Raw genomic sequence first — 22,326 nt, 5'->3', positions numbered from 1 at the left:
ACTACAGCCAGAAATTAGGCTATAAATAGCAGGACAATTAGATAGGAACGACTCATGTAATGAGTTTTGCATTAGAGTTTCTTACTTTATATGTGCAAATCTAACTGTAGATTTAGTCATTTCAGGATTCAGGTGTTTTTAATGAGAAAGCCAATTTGCAAGTGTTTAAATGTGTTTCTTTGCTCACTTGTGCCTAAAGTCCATAATTGCCACACTTCTTTGGCTTACTCTTTGTGAGCTAAACACATTATCCTCTCTTCAATATGGGTAGGAATTGCCAGAAGCTGTGCTTAAGCTATACAGCATCAGTGGTGGAGTTTGAATTTTGACATTTATGCTCTTCGTCAAGTACCCAAGGTTTGATTTTTCACTACGTGAAACTGGTTATGTGTAATGTAAGTGAGAAAGGAGTGGTGCTTGTTATCATTAAACCTATTAGGATTAAAAGCAAGTGAGAGAAGATTTAGTATAATGCACAAACTGGCTACTCATACAGAGGTACCTTTCAGAAAATTTGTAAAGCACCTCCTTCTGCGTAGAAAAATTAAAGGATCCTTCCCTCGGCAGTAATTATAAAAATTCGAACACTGTGGCCAAATCGATTTGGACAGGGACCTTTCATTGGCACTGATGTAGCCCAGGTCAAAGTGTGTAAGCAGGCTGAATCTCAGCCTTACTCTTGTGACCTTAAATGGATAATACTGGGCATCACACAAACCAGGCAGCTTAGAAAGTTACGATTATTTTTCTCTATTTATTTAAAATATGTTTATCGGTACATTATAGTTTTACATGAAAATGTAGCTCACAGTGATATGACTCTGTGTAGTTTTGAAATTCTCTCAATCACTTCTCAAATTATCCTTCTCATTAGAATTTTTTTATCAGTGCCCAGATATTTCTGGGTTTTAGTTTGCCCCTGCATATAATCATCGAGCAGGGAAATGTACTTTCACCATTCATTTTCAAACCCAGTCTCTCCTGTTTGTGTGCTTTCTAACCCCTACTTTCTACTTTGCTGTCCTCTATCTCTTCCATCATCATCTCTATTCTCCATTATTGTTGTTATCCATTAACAATGAATTAAAAATAGCTCTATAATCTCTTATTCAGAGTTTTAAAAGAAAAAAAAGGTGAACATAGTTTGACTTTTTAACAATTTACATAGAAAACTCTATGCTGACCCATTAAGAGTGTTGAATTGGGTATATTTATATAGGAAATGAAAATATTTTATGTTTAATTCTAGAAGTATTGATCAATTTGATTATGAGATACAGCTTTAGACTTCACTATAATGTTATATAATATTCTGTATAAGGAATAAATTACTCTTTAATTAAAATCTGAATTTAACACAAATCTATTATCAAACATTTTGGAATGAGGGGTTTGTATTTATAACTACAAAAACATATTTTTAAAAAAAGACAGCTCAGTGACAAAGTGCCTGCTTTGCAGGTGTGGCACTCTGGGTTCGATCCCTGGTTCCAAAAAGACAAAAAAAAAAAAAAAAAAAAAAAAAAGAACCCTTTTAAAAAGGCTCTGTCTCCACTCTGTGAAGTCATATCCTATCCTCCTATCCACATAGAAAAATACCATGTGCCCTAAAACCCATCTTACTCTTTGTCAGATTCATCTTTCATCCTTGTATACATGAAAACACATTTTTTTCATTCCCATTCATATCCTCATAAACTGATATCAAACTTATTCATTTACATGGTTTGTTTCCACTAAAATTTAAAATATTTTAAAATAAACTGTGTTTTTTAATATTCTCAGTCCTAAATATTATATTAATAAAAGCAGAAACTACTATTAAATATCAAGTCATGCCTATTAAAATATATTATAGGAATATTTTTAGTCTGCAAAAGTAAAAATCTTATGTTTCCTCAAACATGATCATTTGATGCAGTACATTCTGTGCTTACTGTTAAATGTTTATCTCTGTATATTCCAAAATAAAATTAAAACATAAACTTATGGAAGGACTAATACTATATTTGTTTATTGATTATTCTCTTACTTAACTGATCAAATTGAAAAAGTTAATGCATATCATTCACAATCTTGTATATTTTTAAATCAGTAACATTTATCAGTTGTGATAATTATATGAGCAAGAGGCCAAATTTTCCAATGCTTTATATTTAAATTTATCCAACAGAACACATAGCTATTACTCCTCAATTTTTATATCTATATCTATATCTATATATATATATATATTTTTTTTTTTGTGGGTCTGGGGATGGAACCCAGGGGCATTCCACCTCAGACCTATACACCCTGCCCTAATTTTATTTATTCTTTATTTTGAAATAGGGTCTCACTAAGTTGTGGAGAGCCTCACTAAGTAGCTGAGGCTGTCTACAAACCGTGATCCTCCAGTCTCAGCCTCCAGAATGCTGGGATTACAGCCTGTATTAAGGATACTTATGGGCTCAGAGTTTTATTTTTTAAATTTTTAATTTTTTTTTGGTGGTACTTAAAGATGAAACTCAGGAGCCTTCTACATCTGGGCTACACTCTCAGACCTATTTTATATTTTATTTGGAAACAGGGTCTCTTGAGCAAGCGAGGCTGACTTTGAACCTGCGTGATCCTCCTGTCTCCACCTCCCAAGCACAGGGATTTACAAGCGTGTGCCACCACGCCTGGCCAGGCTCAGAGTTTTACAAAAAGAAATTGAATTGTATTTGCCAGTAACTTAGAGGAAAATATTTCATTACAAACTGCTTAAATGAACTTTTTCAATGAAATAAAGGTACATTTCTTCTGGATAAGAGCAGTCATTCTCTATCATATAAGACAAATATGAGAAAAAAACTTGTGGAAATTTGCTATTTTTTTCTGAGATTTTCATTTTATAGAATATATGCTATAATTTTGTGAATGGCATAATAGGATATATCGTTGCGGAATAAGCCTATGCTTGATTTTATTAAAAAATAAGAAATTGGATGCTTTCCCTTATATGTGGAAGCTAGAGAGAAAATGGATCATAGGAGGAACTTTAGACAAAGAAGGAGAAATTACAGATGAGAAAATAAGGTGACCTAACTAAGGGAATGGGAGGAGGAAAGAGAGAAATTCTCTATTGCACATCATGTACATTAACAAACACATTCATGTCAATTACTAAGCCAAACATGAGAAGGAGGGAAGGGGGAAGGAATAAGGTGTTAATTGGGTAATTGGGTAGGGGCTAATTGGACAATGTGTGCATTTATGCTTCCACCATCTTGTACCCCATTAAGATGTATGACTACAATGCACCAATAAAAAAAATTAAAAAAACAAAGAAATAACAAGAAAAAGTAAAGAAGGATGAAGAAATAAATTTACTGTAAATATAAAATTGGAATTCCAAAGAGTCTTGGTGATGATTCAAACATACATTGAATTTAATTTTATTAAAACTTCAAAATATAACAGAAATTTCGGGCTTCTATTCTTTCCGTATGAAGCATTAACAATATTACATTCAATGCTCATGTTTTCTTTCTGAACAACAATTATTAGCAAAATTCGAGTACCAGTGATTTTTAACATTTTTAAAACATATTTTAGTTTTTATGTTTTTATATTTTTAAAAGATATTTTAGTTTTTATATTTGTCACTCTTCTGTCAAGAAGTACTAAATTAAAGTGGAATATCATGACTCTCTCACTTTTATAGCATATACTATCTTCTCAATGCCATGTGGTTACATAGTTGCCAGTTAAAAAAAACACCTTTTCTTTTCTACTTGTGATATCTTAGCAAATATATAGCTTTATTATGTGAAAATAACTGGATCATTTGACTCTGAAATTTTCTACACAAATAGACTGTAAATGTTAAACCAGGATCAATGTGTTACTTTGGGAGAATTTCTTGATGTGCATTTTGGACTTTAAGTGACCAAATTTAGCTACTATTTATCTTGACATAGCAGTTTCTAAAAGGCAAACTTAAGCCGGTCGTGGTAGCGCATGCTCGTAATCCCCGCGCTTGGGAGGTGGAGACAGGAGGATCTTGCAGGTTCGAAGCCAGTCGCAAGCGCTGGTTTTAGGAGACCCTGTTTCCAAATAAAAATGTAAAAATAGGTCTGGGAGTGGAGCCCGGAGGTAAAAGGGCTTCCAGGCACCCCAATACCACCAAAAAAAAAAAGGCAAACTTAAAAATAAAAAAATGAGTTGAATTGTATTTAAACCTTAGAGCTTTTGGAAGTTTGTTTTAGTAAACTTTGTAGTCACATTTTTATTAAAATGCAATTTTATTTTCATTTTTCTCTGGTTTTTTTTTTTTTTTTTGTGTGTGTGTGTGTGTGTGTGTGTTTCTAGGGATGGTACCCAGGGGCACAATAACTCTGAGCTACTGCCCAGTCCTATTTTTTTATTCCTTATTTTGAAACAAGGTCTCACTGAGTTGCGAAGGGCCTCGCTAAGTAACTGAGGCTGCCCACTAACTGTGATCCTTCTGTCTCATCCTCCCTAATACAACTTAACTTTTCTAATCTTTCATAGATTTGTAAATGTCAGCCGTTCTGTTACCTCTGTTGCGCACCCATTTCTCTTTAACCTTCTTTTTTTTTCTTTTGCCACCAAGTGAAATGAGATAATTCAACCTGTGATTTGGTGAAAATGTAGCCAGCGTAATGTGTAGACACTGAGTCATCAAACTAATAAGTATAACCCACTATGTGCATAATGTCCTCTTGCCATAATTGAAGAATAAAAATATGATATCTTTTCAGTGACAAGTATCATTTTTTTCGTTTCTGGGCAGTTATAACTAGAACAGAACCTAAAAGTAGATCAAAAAACTATTGACATCCCCTTGCAAGTTAACAACAAAATGGATTTGAGAAAGAGAATGAAACATTTTCCTGGCCACAAATAAAAACTGCTAGAGACATTCTATCTGATGCTAATGTATACCTGAAACTTCCAATAATATGAAACCATATATGTATTTAACTTTCCAAACTATTTTTTAAAAAGTTTCTCTCATCTTCAACTCAAATTCTTATGAAGATAGATGTTTTTTCACTGCCTCACAAAGAGCCAGTTTATAAAAAGTTACAAGATGATTATACTTGATAGTTATGTTTGTCACCTAATTTAAAAATTGGTACAATTTTCTTTCTCTCTCTCTCTCTCTTTCTTTCTCTCTCTTTCTTTCTTTCTTTCTTTCTTTCTTTCTTTCTTTCTTTCTTTCTTTCTTTCTTTCTTTCTTTCTTTTTTTGGTAGTACTGGGGTTTCTGGAAGCCCTTCTACCTCCGGGCTCCACTCCCAGACCTATTTTAACATTTTTATTTGGAAACAGGGTCTCCTAAGCCAGCGCGCACGGCTGGCTTCGAACCTGCGCGATCCTCCTGTCTCTGCCTCCCAAGCGCGGGGATTACAAGCGTGCACCACCACGCCCGGCTACAATTTTTATAAATGTATAACTTTTAATAGGTTTTACCACATAGACTTTCCCTAAGGATTTTAAGGCTTTCTTTAAATAGAAGTACATTTATTTCTTACTAAAAAGTATTAAGAAGAACTAGAATTGTTTTTAAAAATATATTTACATTAATTTTTAAGCAATTGAGAAGTAGTCATTGAGGGTCTGCTCTATATCTAATGCTTTGTAAATGACATTTATTTTCTTCTCATTTAAATTAGGTTACATTTTATATATATAATTTTTTTTTTTTTTTTTTTTGTGGTACTCGGGTGGAATCCAGAGGATTTCTACCTACGGGGTATATTCCCAGACCTTTTGTATATTTATTTGGAAACAGGGTCTCACTAAGTTGCTGAGAGCCTCACTAAATAGCTGAGGCTGGCTTCGAACCTGTGCAATCCTCCTGTCTCAGCCTCCCAAGCGTGGGGATTACAATCGTGCGCTACCACGCCCAGCCATTTTATATATAAAAATTGAAAAAAAATTTTTTTTTGGTGGTACTGGGGTTCCTGGAAACCCTCTACCTCTGGGCTATACTCCAAGACCTATTTTATATGTTTTTTAAAATTTGGAAACAGAGTCTCATAAGCCAGCAAGTCTGGCTTTGAACCTGCGGGATCCTCCTGTCTCTGCCTCCCAAGCACGGGGATTACAAGCGGGCGCTACCACGCCCGGCTATACATTGAAATTTGTTTAAACAATATTACTCAAAATTTTAAAATTTCACTTTTTTATTTGTGTTTAGTAAGTCTAGTGTGAGAGCATTATGATCAAAGGATAAAATAAACCCTGCATTTTGGCCAAGACCTAAAAAGTGCTTGTATTAATGTGATTGGTACAGGCAAGTTTAAGTCTTATTGTTATTTATTCTTTAGAGTATAATCAGCATTTATCTTAAAAATCTATAATTAACTGTACTTGAGGTTCAATTTCAAGACATCTTGTGAGAACCCATTGCATATATTTTAGTACATTTTTGTTAAAATACAATATTTTATAAAGATTATTTCACATTTATATAGGTACATATATGTATGTATGTATGTATACTTGAGTACATACGCACACATACATACACACACACACTATATCATATATATATATAGTGTGTGTGTGTGATAAAGATTTATTTAAGGAATAAAAAATCTAAACAGAAGTCTGAAAAGGATTACTTTTTCTATGTCCTTCATACATACAATTTACTGGCATAGATTTTGTAATAAAATGCTGAAACACATTTTCCATAATAAAACTTTATATGCTACCAAATTTAAGTATTGTAATTTACTTTTAATTGAAAATTTGAAAGGTTAAATTTTAATGCTAATCTTAACCACTACTATGAAATTATGGGGTTGATCCTGCCAAGAAGGTCACCTATTCCCTGGGTTGTAAATTTAAATGTTTTCTATTAATTTAAATGAGTGAATATGATGATATATTTCTTCCAAGTAATGGATGTGTCCCTCAGGTCTTGGTTCACTAGTCAGAAAAAATGTTATACCCTTGTCAGCACAATTTAATCTTTGATTTATGTGCCTCATTTGGAGGTTCATGTGAGAATCAGTATGTTCTGGGTCAGTTCATAAATTTTATTACATTTTGATATAATTTCAATCTGTTCATAGATAAATATTAAATCTTCATCTCAAGTGAAGTATTTTCTTATTCTTTTTTTTGAAATATTGCAAAAATTATTTTTTTGAAGCAGAAGAAACAGAAGATAGCTGAGCTTGCATGCTTGTAATCCTAGCACTTGGGAGGCTGAGACAGGAGATTGCGGTTCGCAGACAGCCTCAGCTACTTAGTGAGGCCCTTTGCAACTCAGTGAGACCCTGTTTCAAGCAAACAAAAAAAAATAGAATAAAAAATTGGGCTAGGGGTATAGCTTTGAGATAGAATGCCCCTCGATTCCATCCCCACAACAAGAAGAAGAAGCAGGGGATTAATAGTAGCATTTTTATTAATATTTGACAGTGAAAGTGAAAAAGACAATTTTCTCACCAAGATACAGAATATTTGTTCTCTGAAGATATTTACTTTTATACATGTTTATAGAACAATATTAAATGAAACAAATGGTAAGACAAGTTGCATTGTGGAAGTTCTATGGTAAGATATAGAATGTCCGGTAAAGAGCTCAGGAATGATACCATTAGGTCAGTAGGGGTGTGATTCTATCAGTAGATGAACCCATTGTGATGGATTTATCCAGGTGATAACCTAGTCCAGCGGTGTATGCCTGGAGAAGGTGGGCTGCTGGATGTGGCCTACGGAACATGCTTGTCTTTGACTCCTTTCTTCTTGCTTTGCCAGGCCCTGAGATCCAAAGATGCCAGTCTCACATGAACTGAACCCAGAATCTCCAAATAAAAATGTGATCAAATGCATCTTTCTTTCTCTATGTTGTGTGGTCAGTCATTTTAGATGACAGTGGTTAGAGAATATTGACCAAGAGAGAGAAAGAAAGATTTTTTTTTCTTCTTTTGGAAGTCAAATATTAGGATACAGTAATTAATATTTATGACTTTCCAAGGGAAAGGCAAATAAAAAATAAGAGAGACATATTAGGTAGGGAAGAGAAAAGGAGAAAAACACTGGGGGAAAAAAGCAGAAATGAAGAGGAATTGAGATAAAAGAGGAAGAGGAGAAGGAAGAAGAAAAGAAGAAATACATAAACTTACTTGAAACTCTAGTGAAGTTTAGAAATTGAACACTTCTAGCATGATTGATTCCTCCTTAAATGCAAAATATTTTTATGTCTAATATAAACTTTGATTGTTTTTTAAATTAGAGCCACACATTGTGATACATGCTACTAATCCCAGTACTTGGGAGGCTGAGACAGGAGGATTACAGTTTTGAGACCAGCCTCAGCAACTTAGCAAGACTGTTTCAGAACTTTTAAAAATAAAATAATTAGGGCTAGGATGTAGTTAAGAGGTGGAATTGCCTTAGGTTAAATCCTCTGTAACACACACACACACACACACACACACACACACACACACACACAGACATATACACACAAATTACTATTTAAAATTATTAAAAGAAAAGAATTTAACATTAAAGACTTGGTAAATTTTCTATCAATTATTATGTATTGTCTATTTTCTATCGTACAAGTGTGTATCCTATATATGTATACATAAATAGTTCAAGAATAAGTATAAAAATTTTAATGTTATTTCTATTTGACATTTTTGTTTGTGAATATAATAGGACATGGAATTATTTATCCTCAACTGACAACAAAGCGAGAAGATGCAATTTACCACCATGTATTTTAAAATGTATAGACATTCACCAGTCATAAAATATCTTCTATTTATAATGCTAAAAGTTTTCTTCTAATTTTGTTAGTCATTATATTTTCTTCCAAATTTAAATTGACAAATTGTGAAATAATATAATACTATATAAACAATAACTATTTTAATTAGAATTTTCTCAAAATTATTGAAATAGAATTTACTTCACAATTAATTCTTTTCAACATTTCAATATACTACCATAAACACTTTATAAACTTTTTTTTTTTTTGCTTTACTAGGGATGAAATCCAGGGATGTTCTACCTTCAAGGTACACACTCAGCCCTAATTTTAATACTTTATTTTGAAACAGGGTCTCACTGAGTTGCAAAGGGCCTCATTAAGTAGCTGAGACTGTTCTCCAACCGTTATTCTTCTGTCCCAGTCTCCCAAATACTGAGATTACAAACGTGTGGCATTCTTTATAAATATTTCTGCTTAAAATTTGGTGTGGTGTGTGTGTGTGTGTGTGTGTGTGTGTGTGTGTGTGTATGTGAGTGTGAGTGTGTGTGTGAGTGCAAAGGCATAAATGCTAAGATAAAAAAGCTAACTTTAATATGACTTTTAATAAAAGTATGTACATATAATATAAACTAATATTTTTATTTTTTCTAAGAATGTTCTTTATATATCTTTGACTTTTAGTTTATTAATATACCAAGTATTAAAAACTTATACATATAAAATGAAAAGATATAACACAGAATACCTATTAACTTTAGCAGTAACCATTAGTAAAATAAGTCACAGATTAAGATAACGTTTTTTTAGCCGGGTGTGGTGGCACGTGCTTGTAATTCCAGCATTCCGGAGTCTAAGACCGGAGGATCTGTTCGCAGACAGCCTCAGCTACTTAGTGAGGCCCTCTGCAACTCAGTAAGACCTGGTTTCAGAATAAAGAACAAAAAAATAGGGCAGGGGGTGTAGCTTGGAGGTCAAAGGCCCCTGGATTCCATCCCAAGACCTGCAAAAAAAAAAAAAAAAAAAAAAAGGAAAGAAAAAACGTTTTTAAATTTTTTATGGCATTAGAAATGGAAACCTGGGGCTTTCTTCCTCCAGGATATGCTCCCAGACCTATTTTTTACATTTTATTTGGAAACAAGATTTCATAAAGTTTCTAAGCGCCTCACTATGTAGCTGAGGCTAGCTTCCAAACTACATAATCCTCTTGTCTCAGTCTTTAAATATTTGAGCTAAGTATATTCTCTTAGACCAGAAGAGAAAGTATTAACAATAAGTTGAACTAAATTCTATATTTTTAGCTAGAAAATGTCAGGCAGAGTAAATCAGATGCTTTAAAATAATCACATTATGTTAACATGTGGAAGTAAAATATTTACAAATATTAAAAAGTGTAGATAATATTATAAAATTTATAGCATATAAAATGTATTATGATGAAGAAATATTCATGCATAGACTACTTATACTCCAAAATAAAAAATTGTGTTCATAATTCTTTTTGTCATCATCATTCTTTTTCTAATCTGATGTTGTTATCAAGACACTAGACACATGATGAGCACATTCTTTTTTTTTTTTTTTTTTGGTACTGGGGATAAAAACTAGGAGCTTTCTACCTTTGATATATACTCCTAGTGCCGATTTTATATGCTATTTGAAAACAAGGTTTTACTAAATTGCTGAGAGCCTCACTAAGTACCTGAGGCTAGTTTTGCACCTAAACAATCAATCCTTCTTTTTCAATCTTCCAAGTACATGGATTACAAGCATGTGCCACCACACCTGGCTCAAGAGCAAGTCATGTTTTTGAAAGAGAAGTCACTTTTAAACTTGTGCAAAACTGTACAGTTTATCTCTCCCTGCTCTCTTTATTTTACTTATATTGCAACTGAATCTATAGCAGCTCTGACTGGTACAAAATTACATAATAAGTAGAATTAGAAGATGGCTATCACTGATTTGGGGGCTTTATCCCATTTTCTAATTAATAAATATGCTTGCTTTTCACACGTTAAAACATATGTTAGAATCACCAGCAAATATTCTGTAACTGGTTTATACTGATAACAATATCATCTAAATCTTTATCCTCTTGATATTACATGGTATAGAATTTTAATACAGATTTTAAAAAAGAATCTTTAGTGTGATTTTAATTTTTTATAATTAATTGAGCAAGTGTGTGGTTGTGTAAACACACACATGTATGTATGCATGTATATCTTTCAAGGAATAGTAAAAATTAAGACACACTGACCCAAAACCGGATACAGTGGCCTGATAGTGCTATAGAATCATCTATGTATACTGGAATGTCCAAATAATCTACAGCGAATAAATCAGGATAGTTTTTCACAGTGTAAGGCATTGCTAAAAATAATACTGACACATAGTACCATAAGGTTAGTGTTTCTCAACTTTGATGATGTTGACATTTTTGCACAGATAATTATTTTCTTGTGAAAATATTTCTTTTGAGAAAAGCTAAAAATGTCTCTATATGGTTCATAATGTACCCATGTAGAGACATTTCAAGTCATTTCCAGTTGAGAACTACTATAGTAGATGAAAGGTACAACTTTGCCAAATGTAACTTGTCTTCCAAAATAAATTCATTATATAATTGCATTATCACAGAAGAATGGAGATAAAATTTTCCTTTATAATAAAAAATAAGCTGCTTAATTTTATTTAGGGCTTTAGATTTTATAAGAAACACTTTGTTAGAAATTATTAAAAGAAGATGTTTAATCTTGGATATTCTTTTACTAATTGCCACTGTGTTTCATGAACTTGAATAAATAAAAAGTAAAGTAAATGTAAAATTAATTTTCTAACTGCTCTTTTGTTTTAGGATATTAACTATTTAGGTTTGGTGTTTATAAATTTGTTTAAAAGGTGCTATAGTTACATCTGAATTAAAAAATACATTTATTATTAAAAAATAACATTTTCATGACCTCTATTATTTAGGCTATTATAATGATAAATACTCTTATCTATTATTATACTAACATAACAACTAAAAATTTCAAATAAATTTGTATTTAAGAAACATAATTTTATAAGTTATATTTTATTAAATATAAAGATTATTGAACTAAGGAAAGCAGCACATACCACTCCTGCTGATACCCAATCTCCATTGCCTTCAAAAGAGAATTCTACAAAAGCCAGAGAATATTATAACTAAAAAAATAACACAATAATTACAAAATGGTAGGAAAAAAAAGGCTAGAAGATTGAATGGAGAACAGACAGAAAAGAAACTTGCCTGCTTTGCAGCCACAGGTGCCACAGCAGCACCATTTTGCATCACTGCACCTGACTCCAGAGACAAACAGGAAAACAAACAAGAACCTGAAATAAGCAGCTGCAGATTATCAGAATTGTAAGCCATCAGTTCCCTCTGCACAAACACTGACTACAACTTGCAGCAGTGGTAGCTGAGCTCACCACACCCTCCAGAGATCCAGAGCAGTGCTCAACAACACCAGAAAAGAAACCCATCTCCCTTGCAGCTGCAGGAACCCCAGCAGCACCATCTTGCCTCAATGCACTTCATTCTAGAGATGAACATACAAACAATCTGAAGAAAGTGGCTGCAGATCATGGGAATTATAAGGTATCAGTTTCTCTTGCACAAACATCAGCTACAACTTGCAGGAGTGGTGGCAGAGCTCACTACACCCTCCAGAAATCCTGATTAGCACTCAACAACACCATAAGTTAAGCCTCTGTCCCCACAGGAGAATGTCCAGTGCAACTCCCTCAGGGACTTTCACAGTTACTATATACTCCCTGGTCTTAGACTTTGCAGTTCAACCAGGAGAAGGTGGAGATGGGGTTTCCTATTATACATAGCAGAGGCTCAGACAGACTCAGGCTCTTCATCAGTGAAGAGTGTGGGGGAAGACCTATATTTAACACTAGATCCTACTAGTAGGATCTCTGGAATCACCACAGACTACCCAGTTGTAGTGAATGGGGAGAAGTCAGATCACCACAGCCATAGCTGTAGAGAACAAAGACTCTTATATTGAGTTTGGTCTCAGAGGCATCCATCACCGATGGAGGCAGTGAGAGACTGAGACTCCACATCTGTGGAAAGCATGAAGGGTTACCTGTGTTTAACACTAGATTCAGCCCCATTGATACCAGCCATCTCCATAGACTGAGAAAAAACTCAGAGAATTGGGCTTGCAGCAGGAAAAGTGCAGTGGCACTTGGTGTCTGCACAGAGAGAGACTGCAGAGGCCCGGTCTGCTGAATATTCATATATTTGTAGGATTGAATTATTTTTGTGGTGGTGGTTTGGGTTTTTGGTTCTGTGTGTGTGTGTGTGTGTGTGTGTGTGTGTGTATGCTTGTTTGTTTATTTTTCTTCTAAGCCCTTCTCCTAAATTTTTTCCCTTATACATACTTACTATCTTCTCTCTATCCCTTTTTATTCATTTTATTTTTTTCTCTCTACTTTTCTCTTCCTTCTCTTATATTAAATCTACTTCATATCACTACACTAAAAACTCTACATTGTTTACTAGAATACTACTATATATTCACTATCTCTAATATCTACTATTTATTACCATACCAAACTCATACTCTTATTCTATTTGATCCTATCTATGACTTTACCCTATTCTTGCGTTTACTACTTCACTTTCCTTCTCACTTAACCTTTGCTGTTTAATAAAATAAAACTTGCCCTTTGATATACAAACTGACACCTAGAGACTGAGAGAAATCTATCAAAAGCAACAGATACAAACTTCTGAAAGCAGAAGTGAGTTAAATCTCATTTTAGTGAAATCTAAAATAAGAAGAAAGAAATACAAGGAATCAATGAGCTCCCATAACACCACAATAACAGAATCAGAATCGCAGAGATCTCCAGAAGGTCAAACCAGGAATGTAACTGTAGAAATAATACATGAATTCTGAAAAGAATGTAGAAAGAGTCTGAAAGTAATAAAGAATTCAATAATTAAAATAAAGACATCAGTTCAAATTGTAATCAATTGATTAGACCAAATGTAGAAGAGAATCTCTCTCCTAGAAGATGATCACTCCAAAACAAATGCACAGTATGTAACTTAAAAAAGAAAAATATTCAAAAGCATGAATTGGACATTGAAGAAATATGGGCCCATTTTATTTATTTATTTATTTATTTATTTATTTATTTATTTATTTATTCATTCATTTGTGGTACTAGGGTTCCTGGAAGCCCTTCTACCTCTGAGATACACTCCCAGACCTATTTTATACTTTTTTATTTTTGGAAACAGGGTCTCTTAAGCCAGCACGGCTGGCTTCGAACCTTTGTGATCCTACTGTCTCTGCCTCCTAAGCACCAGGATTGCAAGTGTGTGCCACTACGCCCGGCTATGGGCCCATTTTAAAAGAGCTACTCAAGCTGGGTGGGGTGGCACATGCTTCCAATCTCAGTGCTTGGGAGGCTGAAACAAGAAGATTTCACAGGTTCAGTGTCAGCCTTAGCTATTTAGTGAGGCTCTTAGAAACTTAGTGAGACCTTAGTTTTAAATAAAGAATAAAATAGGTCTGGGAGTATAGCCCAGAGGTAAAAAATTCCCTGGGTTCCAAACCCAGTACCACACACACACACAAAAGAGCTACTCTAAAAATAATAGGCATAGAAAAGGGGACAGCTGAATCCAAAGGATCAACAAGCATTTTAAAGAAGTAATATTAGAAAATTTTCCAAACATAGAACAAGAGGTCAATACATAGGTACATAAAACTTATAGAACCCCCTTTAGACAAGATCAGAGAATAGGTTCACCATACCACATAAAAGTCAAACTGACCAACATAGAAGCCAAGGAGAGAATATTAAAGACAACAAAAACAAAAGACCAGGTAACATTTAGAGGCAAAACAATTTTAATCACTACAAATTTCCCAAACTAAGTCATAAAAGGCAGAAAGGCCTGGAGTAACATATTCCAAACTCTGGAAGAACAAACTAACAAAAACAAAAAACTTGCAGTCCAAAATTTTCTACCCAGCAAAAGTATTTCTCAAATTAGACAGGGAAATAAAAATATTTCATGACAAATAGAAGCTGAAGGAATTTATACCTCCCAAACCAACAATAGAAAAAAAATATTCAGAGATTAACTTCAAAGAAGAAATAAATAACACACACCAAAACCAGAGAAACAAAAATTTTCATCTAGCAAACAACTAAGCAAAGAAGAAAAAACAGTACCTCAAACAGAATATAAAATTACAAATGATAAGAATTAAAAATCATCTCTCAATAATCACACTGAACATAAATGGATTCAACTCCCAAATAAAAAGACATAAGGTGGCAACAAGGATTAAAAACCAGAACACATCTATCTGCTGGTTGCAAGAAACACACTTTAAAGACAGTAACAAACTAAAGGTAAAGGGTTGAAGCAAGATAACCCATGCCAATGGAATTCAAAGACAAGCAGGAGTAGCAACTATGATATCAAACAAGTTAGACTTCAAGCCCAAGCTTATTAGAAGAGACCAAAGAGGAAATAATGATATTCAACATTTATGCCCAAAACATAGGTGCGTCTAATTCCATAAAACAAACTCTTTGTGACATTAAGTCAGACATAAGTCACAACATAATAAAAATGTACAACACCCTTCTCAATCCATTACATCAATCTTCTAGACAAAAGGTTGTTAAACCTACCTCAGACCTAAAGAACACCATAAACCAAATGGACCTATTAGACACATATAGAATATTCCACCCAACTATAACAAAGTTCACATTTTTCTCAGCTACTCGCACAACCTTCTTCAAAATAGATCATATCCTGGGCCACAAAGTGAGCACTAGAAAATTTTAAAAACTGTGACATAATTCCCTGTATCTTTTCAGATCATAATGGAATAAAACTAGAAATCAACTATAAAAATACTGAGAGAAAACACATACACATATAGACTGAAGACCACACTGCTGAAGGAAGAATGGTCCATAGAAGAAATAAGGGATGAAATCAAGGAATTTCTAGAAACAAATAAAAATAGAGATATTACATATCAAAACATATGGGACACTTTAAAGGCAGTATTAAAAGGAAAATTCATAGCATTGAGTACTCACATAAGAAGAATAGAAAATTATCAAATAAATAACCTAATGACACACTTCAACTCATTTGAAAAATGGGAACAATCTAACCTCAAAGCCAGTAGAAGACAGGAAATTATTAAAATCAGAGCAGAAATCAATGGAGTAGAGATTTAAAAAAAAAAACAGAAAACTAACAAAACCAAAATTTGTTTCTCAAAAAAATTAACAAGCTAGATAAACCACTAGCCAACTTAACAGAGAGAGAGAGAGAGAAAGAGAGAGAGAGAGAGAGAGAGAGAGAGAGAGAGAGAGAGAATGAGAATTGGCCCAATAATGAAGATAAGAGATAAAAAGATATTACAACTGATAGTTTAGAAATCGAAGGGATTATCAGAAACTAATTTAAAAAACTGTACTCCAACAAAATAAAAAATATGGAAGAAATCAACAACTTTCTAGATAAATACAGCCTTCCTAAACTGAGTCAAAAAATATATGAAAAATTTAACCAATCAGTAACAATCAAAGAGAATGAAATAACAATGAGCCTACTATCAAAGAAAATTCCCAGGACCAGATGGATTCCCAAGTGAATTCTATAAATCTGTTATAGAAGAGTGAATCCCGATACTCCTCAATATATTTCATTAAATAGAAAAAAAGAAACTCTCCCAAATACATACTAGGAAGCCAACATCACATTAATAAAAAAACAAATAAAGACAGCTCAAAGGAAAAAAAATTACAGACCTATATCTTTGATGAATGTGGATATAAAACTGCTAAACAAAATACTAGCAAACATGCATTCAAAAACACATCAAGAAAATCATCCAGTATGACCAGGTTGGGTTCATCACAGGGATGAAAGGCTGGTTCAACATATAAAATTCAATATATGTAATTCATGACATAAATAGAACCAAAGACAAAAATCATATTTTCATTTCAATAGATACTGAAAAAGCATTTTCAAAATCCAACATCTATTTATGCTAAAAGTACTCCAAAGAATCAGAATAGAAGAAACATACCTCAACACCATAAAGACAATCTACAAACTGGCCACAGCCAACATCATATTAAATGGGAAAAAAATCTTTGAGACTTCCCCCTAAAAACAAGAACAAGACAAGGATGTCCATTATCACTACTTCTTTATAATATAGTACTGGAGACTCTAGCCAGAACAATAAGGCAAGAAAAAGAAATCAAAATGGTACAAATAGGAAAAGAAAATCTCAAACTTTCACTATTTGCAGATGATATAATACTATATTTAGAAGACCCAACAAACTCAACCAAAAAGCTTATAGAACTAATCAACAAATTGAGCAAAGTGTCTGGATACAAAATCAATCTTTAAAAATCAGATGTGTTTCTGTATACTAACATAAATACACTGAAAAGGATATCCAAAAAACACTTCCACTCAGAATATTCCACAGAAAGTAAAATACTTAGGAATAAACTTAACCAAGGAGGTAAAATACCTCTACAAAGAAAATTATAAAACCTTAATAAAAAAATCGAAGAAGACCTTAGAAGATGCAAAGATCTTCCTTGTTCAAGGATAGGCAGAAGGCCGGGCAAGGTGGTGCACGCTTGTAATCCCCATGCTTGGGAGGCTGAGACAGGAGGATCACGCAGGTTCAAAACCAGCCTCAGCTTTCTTAAGAGACCCTGTTTCCAAATAAAATATAAAATATGTCTGAGAGTGTAGCCCAGAGGTCGAAGGCCACTCGGTTCCATCCCCAGTACCACCACCACAAAAAAAAAAAGGGATAGGCAGAATAAATATCATCAAAATGGCCATACTTCCAAAAGTGATCTAGATTCAACACAATACCCATTACATTCCCAGGTCATTGGTCATAGACAGAAAAATCAGTCCTTAAATTCATTTGGAACAACAACAAAAACAAAAAACAGACTAGCCAAAGTAGTTCTCATAAACAAAACCTATGCAGGAGGCATCATAATACTTGACTTTAAAGTATACTGCAAAGCCATAGTAATAAAAACATCACAGTACTGACTCAGAAACAAATTCATACACACTTACAGCCAATTGATTTTTGATAAAGGGACCAAAAAATTTACACTGGATGAAAGAGAGTCTGTTGAACAAATGGTGTTGACAAAACTGATTAACCATTGCAGAAAAATGTAAATAAACTACTTTTCATCTTGCACAAGAGTCAATTCAAGATGGATAAAAGACTTGGAAATTAGACTGGAGACCTTGAGACTCCTTGAAGAGGGCATAGGTCCAACATTGCAACACATAGGCACAGTTAAAAATTTTCTCAACAAAACCCCAAAGGCACAAAAACTAAAGACAAATCAATAAGTGGGATTATGTTAAACTGAAGAGCTTCTGTACAGCAAGGAATCCATCAAGAACCTCAACTGAGAGACAAAAAAGTGGGAGATTTTTTGCCAACTACTCCTCTAATAGAGGACCAATATCTAGAATATACAGAGAACTCAAAAACTCAGAAGTAAGAAAATAAATAACCAAATAAAAAATGGGCAAGTGAACTAAATAGACACTTCACAAAAGAAGAAATTCAAATGGCCATTAAATTAATGCATAAAATATACTCAACATCATCAGCAATCAGAGAGCTGCAAATCAAAATTACCCTGAGATTTCACCTAACTCCAACTAGAATGACAATCATTAAAAACACAAACAACAATAAATGCCGGTAAGGATGTGAAGAAGTGGTAACTCTAGTACATTGTTGGTTTGATTGCAAATTAGTGCAAGCATTTTGGAAAACAGTATGGAGAATCCTCAGAAGAATGTGCACAACCTATCATATGATCCTTCAATACCACTTCTTGGTATCTACTCAAAAGAATGGAAACCAAACTACCAAACTAATTTATGTATATCTATGCTCATAGATGCACAATTCACCATTGCCAAACTATGGAACCAGCCAAGATGTCCATCAACAAATGAATGGATTACAAAACTATGGGATATATACACAATGGAATTTTACTCAGCCATAAAGAAAAACACAATTACTTCATTTACAAAAGAATGGATGGAACTGGAGAACTTTATATTAAGTGAGATTAGTCCAGCACATAAAAATAAGAAATCAGATACTCTCTTTTGTATGCAGAAGCTAGGGAGAAAATGGGTTATAGGAGAAACCCTAGAAGAAGAAGGAGATAATATAGATGTGCAAAGAAGGTGACCTAACTGATGGAATGGGAAAGAGTAAGAGGGAAATTCTATAATGCCAATGATGTACTTCACAAAATCATATCAATGTCAATCACTAATCCAAACTTGAGAAGGAAGAAGGGGGATGAAATGGGGTTTATGGACAGCATCAGCTACTTAGCAAGGCCATTCACAACTAAGTACGCCCTGTTCAAAAATAAAAAAAGACTAAATAATAGGGCTGGGGGTGTAACTCAGAGGTTCAATGTCCCTGGGTTCCATTCCCAGTACCACAAAAAAATTATATGTTGAAATTATTATATAAAAATAATTCTAGCTGTATTTGTAGACTTCTAGCATAACTATACATTGCTTTTTATGTGGAAAATTATTTTAGGTTAAAAATGAATAAAAAACATGAATAGACTAAACAGCTGATCACTAACAAAAGCATCTCATAATTTATATCTTTTTAAATAAATTGAATGTATATATTTTATATAGTGAATTACCTAGATCATAAATGCATGCTTCAAAGAATTTTGAAAATGTTATCACCCAGGCTGCTCATAAAACCATCAAAATATGAGAGATTGTCATGTCAGTACCTTCTTCTTGCCAGGCAAAAACTATTGTCATTTTTTCAGATTAAGTTTTGCCATAGAATGCCATAGAATTGGAAACATAGAGTGTATGATCATTTGTGTCTGAACTATTTTAAAAAACATGTTTTGAGATTCATTTCTCTTATACCGTGTGTGTGTATGTGTTTTACTGGAGGTTGGATGCAGGGCCATTCTAACTCCAAGTTATACCCAAGCAGCCTTTTATTTATTTTATTTATTTATTTATTTATAAACCTAGCAAATAATAAGTTGCTAGGTTGCTGAAAGTCTTGCTATGTTACTAAGGCTGGTCTCAAATCTGCAGTCCTCCTGTCCTAGCCTCCCACATACTGGGATTATAGAACCATGCCTGGCTACAAGTATCTATTATTATTTAAATTTATTTTATAGTGTCCTTGATCTATTAGTACACTGCAATATTTTTTGGATTCTCTTATTAGTACACATTCTTGTTTTTTGTAGTTACAAATGGTTTAAATATCCATGAGTAAATATTTAGATGTTCATATTAATTTATATTGTTATTCTGCAAAGTAGGTGTATATTTATTTTTGTAGAAAATTGCCGTAGACTTTCATATGTTTGTGAATGTACATCATGCACATTTGAAAAAATTTCTTTTCCCCCTCCCATCACAATCAGTTAGGCCTCCTTATATGCTTATCTATGGTTTTTACTTCTTCATCTAGAGTTCCTGCTATGACCCATTTTCTCTCTTGCTTCCATGTATTAGGACAAGTATCCGATTTCTTACTTTCTGGGACTGACTAATCTCACTTAATGTTCTCCAGTTCTATCCATTTCACCACAAATGATGTAATTGTGTTTTTCTTTATGGCTGAGTAAAATTCCATTGTGTACATCTCCCATAGTTTTGTAATCAATTCTTCTGTTAATGGACATCTAGGCTTGTGAATTATATAGCTATGAACTCAGATACACATGTACTAATTTGATAATTTATTTCCATTCTTTTGGGTAGATAGCCAGAAGTGGTGTTGCTGGATAGTATGGTAGGTTCATTCCCATTCTTCTGAGGATTCTTCGTACTGTTTTCCAAAGTGCTTGCACTAATTTGTAATACCACCAACAATGTATTAGAGTTTCCACTTCTCTACATCCTTGCCTTTATTTTCTGTGACTGCTGAGCTCACTTAAATTTTATTCTTTAGTTTAATGAACTGCCAGGGGATTGATAAAGTAAGAGATTTGAGTGTATTAAACATAAATTGTACTCTGTGGACAAAGAAATATGTCTAGAAACAATCATGTGTTACTAATATTAAATTATCTTTACCTTTTCATTAATATTTTTATTTAGTATCACATATATACTTATTAAAGTACAAATCTATAAATATATAAACATTTGTATTGAAACAGGTATTCCTTTACTGAGGTTCTTGTCTACAAAGTATAGAGAATGACACAGACAATAGGAAGGGGAGTAGGGAGATTATTGTAAAGAAAACAGGAAAGGGGGAAAAAGCAGCACACCCTTACTGCACAGGGGACCCTGGTGTCTGGCAGGGCTTCTGGAAACTATTTGGGTGGGAGTAGCTCAAGCCAAGTGCCTTCAATAGAAAGCTGTTTTCTCCTCAAGTCCATTGATCTGTGGGAAAAGAGGTGCAAGTCACCCCTAGAGGCCTCAGTCAGCCTTGATGTCCAGTGAATGGTTCACTGCTGAACAGTTGCCTGGGCAGAGTGCCATCAATTGCACACTGCTTTTTTTTTTAAAGCCAACATGACCTGAGAGAGAGGAGTGCTACCTAAAGAGAGGGCCTTCTGGAAGGGAAAACCCAAATAGAGTGGCTAGTCTAGGAGTTTATATACTTTTGAGTCTTCTTTTCCAGTTGAAGTCTCAGAAGCAGTTTTTTGGGGATTTGCATGGTACATTTGCATAGTGTCTTTCTTTGAGTTTCCTTTTCTTGTTTGGGGTTCCAGATGTGTTGTTTCCTGGACTCTCTTGGGATTGCTTATCATCAGGAACAACTGGAGTTTTGTGAAGCTCTGGTCACTCTCAGGGGGCTTTTAGCTCATTATTACTTTTCAGGAGTTCTGGAAATTGGTTAGCATCTGTTGCCTCTCAGAAAATAAAGTTTTTCTACCATGGTCCTTGGCCCTATCTGCCTACTTCTTTCTACCTCTTCAATTGTCCTCTAATTAGGTTGTTTTAACTTTCATTAGAAACACAGGGCAGTGACCATTCTCACCTGCTTCTGGCTGTGAGGGGGTGTAGTGGGCAGCAGCACTTGGGACCCCATCGGAGGTGGCAATTTACATGGCCACAGTTAGCTGGGTTCTGGAGGTTTATATGATGCTCCATTTCAAGAACCATTAGCAGACTGATTTTTTTCTAAACAAAAAGATAAATTTAGTTAGTAGATTAAGAATACAAGGACTTAATATGAGAGCAACAATTAATATAATCAAAGGGTCCAAAATTGACGATGTGTAGGAACATGAGTTTGTTCCCATTTACAGGGTGCCAGAGATTTGGCAGCTCATTTTTTAGTCATTTTGTTTGTCCTCTGTTCTTCTTTGACTGATCCCAGAGGTAATTAGGTTGGCCACTCAGGCTGCATTTAAGGTGACTCCTACTGTTAAACAAGTAGCAACTATAGGTGGTTCTCACATATCAATTAAAGTTATGGATTTCTAACCGGGCATGGTGGTGCACACTTGTAATCCCCAT

The sequence above is a fragment of the Muscardinus avellanarius genome (genome assembly GCF_963383645.1).
Source record: "Muscardinus avellanarius genome assembly, chromosome: 7".
Classification (NCBI taxonomy): domain Eukaryota; kingdom Metazoa; phylum Chordata; class Mammalia; order Rodentia; family Gliridae; genus Muscardinus; species Muscardinus avellanarius.
Note: the sequence above shows the minus strand (reverse complement) of the source record.